Genomic DNA, 8,614 nt, shown 5'->3' with positions numbered 1-8,614 from the left:
AATCAATTAAGTTGATCAGTTAATTCAATTCATTTATAAGAATTTTTTGATATCAATTTGGTATCCTGTTTCATAAACAATGCAACTCCAGTCGGGTAAATGTTCAAAATTAACGAAATAATACAATTTCATAGAGATTACACATAATTTTTTTTTTTTTTTATTAATTATAAAGTTTTCCTACAAAATCATTTAAATTTAGTTATATAAAGTACAATTTTTTTTTTGGCTATTTATAAAAAAGGTATTAACATAATATAATGTAATAATTAACTAGGTTGAAGATGAGCTACTTTAGGACATCATGGGGACGAACACGTTTTAGTCTTCGATTGATGGGGCTGACATTTAACCTATAATGCTGTGGACCACTTGCTTTGCGTAGATGACAGAAGAATCTTGACGATAGGTCCTTAATGTAGTTCTTAATAGTTGGTAAATTGAAGTCGGTGTGCAGGGCATCGTTTCGCACAAACCAAGGGGCATTTGAAATCACACGGAGGACTTTGGACTGTAAAACCTGGATTTTATTTATGTGGGTAGGTGCACATTGACCCCAAACAGGGACAGCGTATAGTAATAGAGGACGAATGATTTGTTTGTATAGTAGTAATGAGCACTTCCAGCTCAGTGATGTTTGCCGATTTATTAATGGATATAAAATGTTTAAACGTTGGTATCCTTGTTGCAATTTAGAGGATATATGTGGGTTTCAGGTAAGTTTTTTTTCCAAAATGACTCCAAGATATTTAATGTTTTGTGACCATGGTATATTGTGTCTGTTGATTTTTAATGAATTATAATTAGTGGGTCTACGAAGTGAGAAAATGACTGCTGTGTTTTTTGGTCGGATTGAGGACAATTTTCCATTTTTGCGCCCATATCTGTATTACGTCAAAATGAGTTTGGATGTTTACTATTACATTTTCGATTTTATCGGAACTAGAATAAATGAAACTATCGTCCGCATATAAGGCTATTTCCATGTTCGTTGTTGTAGGAAAATCTGATATGTAAAGGTTAAAAAGTATTTGAGATATTTGCACAAACTCAGACGTCAAACAAATTATTGCAGGAGTACCACAAGGCTTAAAAATATCTCAAATACTTTTTAACCTTTACATATCAGACTTTCCTACAACAACAAACACGGAAATATCCTTATATGCGGACGATAGTTTCATATATTCTAAAGTGCGTTTCACGAAATTAGAGACTCGATAGTGGCGCGACCGGTGGTAAAATATCGGTAGGGCTACTCAACATATGGACTAAATAGCGCGTGAACATCGAACAGCTGTACGGACCGTAGCTGCATACCTACCGACTCACCATTGTTGAGTATCTTGATTCAATATTGCTACTATTGCTACTATTGCTTACATACGGTTTTATAAACCACTGGATATTTTGATAACAAAATAATGATACCAGATCAATGATAATAATGTTGACACGTACAACACATCGCACATGTTTATTTTGTATATCGACGTAATCGTGATTCACAATTAATTATCCTAACCAGTTGTGCCATTATCGTTTGTTTTACTGATTGCCATTAGCCCGCGTTATTTCAAAAACATAGTGTTTATTTTTTTTAATAATGGTACGTGTTGATATTCACTCGCAAACAAAAGAAACAATTTTTAACGTTTACAATTATTTTAAAAAATTGTCAAAAGACCAAACGCACACCGAAGTTGCCAAGTATTTTCACCAACCTCAACAAATTACTGCGGAAGAATGTGGAGTCAGTCTTAGCACAGTAAAAAGAATTACTAGTGGAGGTTTCAAATCGATGGTGAGTGCAGAACCAGAAGCTGGCCCTTCAAAGCCATCATCAAGTTCGTTTGGATTTGTAGCAGGTTCGAAATTAGTGTTCCGTTGTCAATCTGGCACAAATGTAGACTACCATACCCAAATGAATTCGGCCATATTTAAAGAATGGTTCATTCAAATGTTGAAACATTTGGAAGAACCATCCATTATAGTTATGGATAACGCGTCATACCACTCCACTACAACAATAAATTACCCGAAGTCAAACGCCAAAAAATCTGACATTCAACAGTGGTTAACAGAAAAATGTATAGATTTTTCGTCGATTGAAACTGTGAGTGAGTTACGTGAACGGGTAAAAGCTGCAACGCCTAGGGAAAAGGAGTATGAACTTGATGGCATTGCTTTAGAAATGGGACATACAGTTGTACGATTGCCACCATACCACTGTCAGTATAACCCATCGAGCTTATATGGGCTCAAATTAAAAATAAAGTGGCAGAATTGAACACCACTTTTAAAATTGCCGATGTCGAAAAACTGGTAAACGAAGTCATAGACTCAGTAACGGTCGATGATTGGAAGCGTTGTGTCAAGCACTGCGAACAATTGCAGGAATCATATTATATAAAAGAAGGGTTACGGGACGAGATTTTAGAACCAATTATTATAACTATAAATCCTGATGAAACTAGTGACAGTGAAGATGACGACGAAGACTTTTAATTCTATAATTTTTTTTTATATGTTATAAGTTTTTTTTTATATAAATATTTTTGAAACCTAATAAAAATGAATACAATTTATATTGTTATTGGAATACTTGTTTGTATTAATTATTTATAGTTAGTATTATTAATTAAGGTTGTGAATAATTTAGAGGTACGATATTAATATTATGAATGAAAAATCAAAAATACACTCACATATAAAAATGTTAAATTCATACGTACATATTATGAAAATGTACATATAATTTTAAATTTCCCGCGCAAGTCGAAAGTTTGGATGACACTGAAATTCAAATTTTTGGCCACCGGTCGCGTTAAATTCGTTAAATCGAAAATGTAATAGTAAACATCCAAACTCATTTTGACGTAATACAGATATGGGCGCAAAAATGGAAAATTGTCCTCAATCAACGGACACACTATACCATGGTCACAAAACATTAAATATCTTGGAGTCATTCTGGACAAAAAACTTACCTGGAACCCACATATATCCTCTAAATTGCAACAAGGATACCAACGTTTAAACATTTTATATCCATTAATAAATCGGCAAACATCACTGAGCTGGAAGTGCTCATTACTACTATACAAACAAATCATTCGTCCTCTATTACTATACGCTGTCCCTGTTTGGGGTCAATGTGCACCTACCCACATAAATAAAATCCAGGTTTTACAGTCCAAAGTCCTCCGTGTGATTTCAAATGCCCCTTGGTTTGTGCGAAACGATGCCCTGCACACCGACTTCAATTTACCAACTATTAAGAACTACATTAAGGACCTATCGTCAAGATTCTTCTGTCATCTACGCAAAGCAAGTGGTCCACAGCATTATAGGTTAAATGTCAGCCCCATCAATCGAAGACTAAAACGTGTTCGTCCCCATGATGTCCTAAAGTAGCTCATCTTCAACCTAGTTAATTATTACATTATATTATGTTAATACCTTTTTTATAAATAGCCAAAAAAAAAAAATTGTACTTTATATAACTAAATTTAAATGATTTTGTCAGGAAAACTTTATAATTAATAAAAAAAAAAAAAATTATGTGTAATCTCTATGAAATTGTATTATTTCGTTAATTTTGAACATTTACCCGACTGGAGTTGCATTGTTTATGAAACAGGATACCAAATTGATATCGTAAAATTCTTATAAATGAATTGAATTAACTGATCACCTTAATTGATTATTATGTTTATATAGTTTCATTAATAGATATTGGTAAGTCCACTATTTTTTATAGACAATTTATATAATTCATTAAACTATCGAACAAATTTGTCAAGGAAAAATCAAACAATTAACATCAACAAAATTTCTGGAATATCCACTCAGACAAATATATTAATGAAATTATCTACAACTGATTTAAAAATAAATAAAATTAAATAATGAGAACAGCAGAAAATGGAATAATCGAATATCTTTCAAACGAATAGACAAAGTTGCACTAAATCGCAACAGAATAGGTCATAATATCATGTACGTGAAGTTGGCCCCCCCACTTCAAGCCACAGACCCCAGACTTTTGAATGATTTTGCAATTAATTTGCTATAATTAGCTATGTCATTTTCAAAATTTGCATACCTTTTGTTTTTCCGGAAATAACAATTTTGTGTTGGGCGGGCCAACTTCACGGTACCCCCCCCCCCCCCACATTCAGTTAGAGACTCCGGGATTTTACGGAGTATTTGCAATTAATGTGCTATAATTTGCTATGTAATTTTCAGAATTTGCATACCTTTAGTTTTTCCGGGAAAAAAATGTTGTGTTGGGGGGGGGGGGCAATTTCAGGGAGCCCCTCCCCCCACACACACTCACACATACAGTTAGGGACTCCGGGATTTTACGGAAAATTTGCAACCAATTATTTGCTATGCAATTTTCAGAATTTGCATACCTGTAGTTTTTCCGGAAAAAAATTGTTTGTGTTGTCCCCCCCCCCCTCGCAAAATAATTTTAATGGTAAGATCACAAATTTTTTTTTTTTTTAACGTTTATTTAAATATACACAATCTGTAAATGTTGTTTTACAATAAGTGCATGTGATGGAGGTGATATGGCTTTTGAGAGGCTGGAAATAAGAAATCGCCCATTGGAGGCACTTATGGTTAGGATTTTAGTTTGCTAGTAGGAGAGGGTGTGATTACAAAATTAAGGGAGATAGAGGTATAAACAATTTTAGATTAGTAGGTCACGACACCAGGTACGTTTTAGACGCCTTCTGGGGTCACCAGGAATAGTGTTGGTAGATATTTCGGAAATCAGGGGATTACGATGGCTGTGGAACTTGGAGTGTGTGCGTTTGTAGAAGGTTTTTGCGACGTTTTGGACTGTTGGAATAGCTAGATTTTTATGTAGAGTGTCGTTAGATACATAGTAGGGAGCTTTAGTGATTTGACGGAGACATTTAGATTGGAAGATTTGAATTTTGTTTAAGTTGGACTTTTTGGCTGCACCCCAGAGTTGGATACCGTATGTCCAGATTGGTTTGAGTAGGAGTTTGTATAATAGTAGCTTGTTTTTTAAGTTGACATGTTGTGATGTGAGGAGATAACGTAGTTGTCGAGAGCGATTATTTAAGGCAAATCTTTTGTTGTGGGTGTGAGTTGCCCAAGTTAACCTGCGGTCTAAATGTAGACCTAGGTATCGAACATTTTGGGCGGTTAGGAGAGGTAGATTGTTGAGGAAGATGGGCGGGCAGACTATTTGCCTTAGTGTGAACGTACAATGGATGGGTTTTGTTTCGTTGATTTTTATTCCCCAGTCTTTATACCGGGTTGATAAGAGATTGAGATGATTTTGTACGAGGTTTGAGGCTATTTTGGAGTCGAAATGGATCGCTAGAAGCGCCTTGTCGTCAGCAAAGTCACCAGTTGTAGTGTTGGGGGTGGTAGGTTGATCTGAGGTGAATCAATTGAAGAGTAGAGGTGCTGTTACGGAACCTTGAGGTACCCCTGCGTGGATTGGTGAAACTTCGGATAAGGAGAAACCAGATCGAACGGAAAAATGTCTGTTTTCTAAATAGGATTTAAATAATAGAAAATAGTAAGGTGGAAGAATAGATTTGACTTTGAAGAGTAAGTCTTCATGCCATACTCTGTCAAATGCCTGTGATACGTCGAGGAAGGCAGCTGTGCAAATAAGCTTTTTCTCAAGAGTGTACAATATTTTATCCACAAGACGATGGACTTGGTGTATTGTAGAGTGGTTATGACGAAATCCAAATTGGGTATTAGGTATACTGGCTTCAATGATAGGAAGGATGCGTTTTAGGATAATTCGTTCAAAAATTTTAGAAAATAGTGGAAGAAGACTAATGGGCCGGTATGATTCGGGAGAGTCGGGAGGTTCGCCAGGTTTGGGGATCATAATGATGATTGAGAATTTCCAAAGAACAGGGAAGTATGACAGTCTAAGTATAGAGTTGAAAATGTGTGTTAAGAGAAGTAAGGTTTTTTTGGGGAGTTGTGTAGCTACCTCAGCTATGATTAGGTCATAGCCTGGGCTTTTGTGACGAGGGGAGTTTTTTATCGCATATTCAACGTCGCTAGGTCGAATATGTTTAGGTGGGAGAGTCATGGGAAGAGGGGGTGAGAGAGAGAATGGTTCACTTTTTCGATTTGAGAAGGAGTGAGAATATTGTTGTGGGGTTGGAAGGTAGAGTAGAGATGATGTCGAAATTTATTGGCTTTATCTGGGTCAGTAACAGCCCAAGTACCATCGGATTTTTTTAGTGGAGGAACAGATTGTTTTGTTCGAAGGATTTTCCTTGTTGTTTGCCAAAGCGAGTTGTCAGTAGACGAGAGGGAGACGAGACGTTTGGTGAAATTATCTGATCTAATAGAGGCTAGGAGTCTTTTAAGTTTATTTGTTAAATTGTTGAGTTTGCGTTTGTCCGAGGGATATTTGGTTCTTTGCCAAGTTGCACGCGCTTTCTGTTTGTCTGAGATTAGTATTCTTATATGTAGGGGAAGATTTATGGAGGTGTTTGTAATTGGCATTGGGGAGGAGGAGGACCAAGCAGCTTCTTGTATAGACTTGGTTAGGAGGTGTACGGCTTCATCGATATCGTTTGGAGATTTTAAGCTGATTTTGAGGTTACATTGATTATCAAGGGATGATTTGAATTTTGCCCAGTCCATTTGGCCTAGGATGAGGCTTGGTTGTTTTGGTTTAGCAAGAGGGGCAGAGTCAATTGTTAGGAGGATGGCTGAATGGTCAGAAAAGAGGTCGTTGAGATTAGTTGTTAGGCTGTGGAAACTATTGGGAATTTTAGATATAAATATGTCCAAAATGTCTGGCCTTTTTCTGAGTGAAGTGGGCCAGTATGGCTGGGATGGGGGAGAGTGTACTTTGTAGTTACGATTTTGTGTTGTGAGTTCAAGTAGGTTACCACGGGGATTGTTTACGCGACAGCCCCATTGTATATTTTTAGCATTTAGATCGCCTCCTATTATAAATTTATGACCAAGAGTAAGGAAGAAGTCGTTGAATTGGTTTAAGGTTATTGTGTGGCGTGGTGGACTATATACTGCGAATATATTTAGAGGGGTGTTGTTAAGTGTTATTTGTATGCCACTGGCTTGAATGTGGTCCGTTTGGAATTGCGGGAGAGGATAGAATAGTAGGGAAGATTTTACTATGATGGCGGCTCCCGCGTGTGCGGTGCCATCAGGGTGGTTGGTTTTGAAGACTTGGAACCCAGGAAGGTAGAAGTGTGTTGAATTGGTGAAATGAGTTTCTGATATGAGTGCGATGTCGATTCTGTTATTTTGTAGTAAGGCTAAGAATTCGTCTTTGTGTTTTGCTAGACCATTAGCATTCCAATTTAGGATGAGGAGAGAGTGAGATGTTGCGTTATTATTTGACATTTTTGGTGTTAATGAGATTTGAGAGGACGGTGGTGAGGAGAGAGATAAGAGGGTTTATTATAGATTTGAACTCGTCAAGGAATTTTAGAAGTGAGGATTTTTTGTTGTTTGTGGAGGTATTAAAGTTTGTGGACTGGTGACCTTCAGTTACATTAGCATACGTACGTGACCTGGGTGTGTTTTCGGAGCCTGGTTGTAGCCGTTGATACTCAGGATTGGTGTTGATGTTGAGGTTGAGATTATGAGGCGGTGGCTGCTGGGCTTTCTTGCTGGTGTTGTTGTTGTGTTTCCGGGAAATTGTTTGATATATTGTGCATCCCTTGTAGTTGGCTGGATGCGCACCTTGACAGAGGCCGCATTTTGCTGGTAGATCTGGAGATTTTGTGCACGATGATGAAAGGTGGTTTTCTCCACATTTGACACATATGGGTGGGTAAGCGCAGTATGAGCGTGTGTGTCCATAGCTTTGACAGTTTTGGCATTGTGGTATCTGACGTTTTTTATGGGGCTCTTCTATTTTTACTTTTGTATGCAAAATAGAAGTAATAGAGAAGATATCGGTAACGTTATCTATGTCAATAAAGAACATGGGCAACGAAGTTTTGGTTTGGTGGTGTTTAACATTGGTGACATTTCTCACCGTGAAACCTATTTCTTCTAGAGCTGTTGTTATATCAGATTCTGGAGTTGATGGATGTAGGTTCCTTATGACTGCTCTTAGAGGTTTGTCGGATTGGAGCTGGTATGTGTGGTACTGTGCATTGATTTCTTTCAATAAGTGAATGATTTTTCTGTAATTGTCTGGGGTATCAGTTTGGACTTTTAGATGAGTTGATGTCGATTTACACGATAAGGTGTTTGGACCGATAGTGTGTTTAAATTGGTTTAGCAACCCCATGTAGTTAAGTACCCCTTTAATGAAAATGGGTGGAGGCAAAATTGTTTTCGGTGTATTGTTAGTGGTATTTAGTTGCTCCTCGTTTTGATTATCAGATATGACATCGAGGTTTTCGGTAGTAGACTCGTCTACAGATAGAACGCTATACCTGTTTGGCGTGACGAACGATTTAGCTTTCTTAATGGCGGCTGTATAGGATGGAGATTGCGGTGGAGTGGATGATGTCGATAAGTTACGTTTATTTTTATTTTTGTTTTTGTCATCATTATTTTTAATTATTAGGTTATTGACAATTTTAATCGGGGATACGGTTCTGGAGGC

This window comes from Diuraphis noxia, unplaced genomic scaffold (genome assembly GCF_037042655.1).
Source record: "Diuraphis noxia isolate RWA-SAM2 unplaced genomic scaffold, SU_Dnox_SAM2 contig0003, whole genome shotgun sequence".
NCBI lineage: Eukaryota > Metazoa > Arthropoda > Insecta > Hemiptera > Aphididae > Diuraphis > Diuraphis noxia.
The sequence above is the reverse complement of the archived record's forward strand: the minus strand, read 5'-3'. Positions refer to the sequence as shown.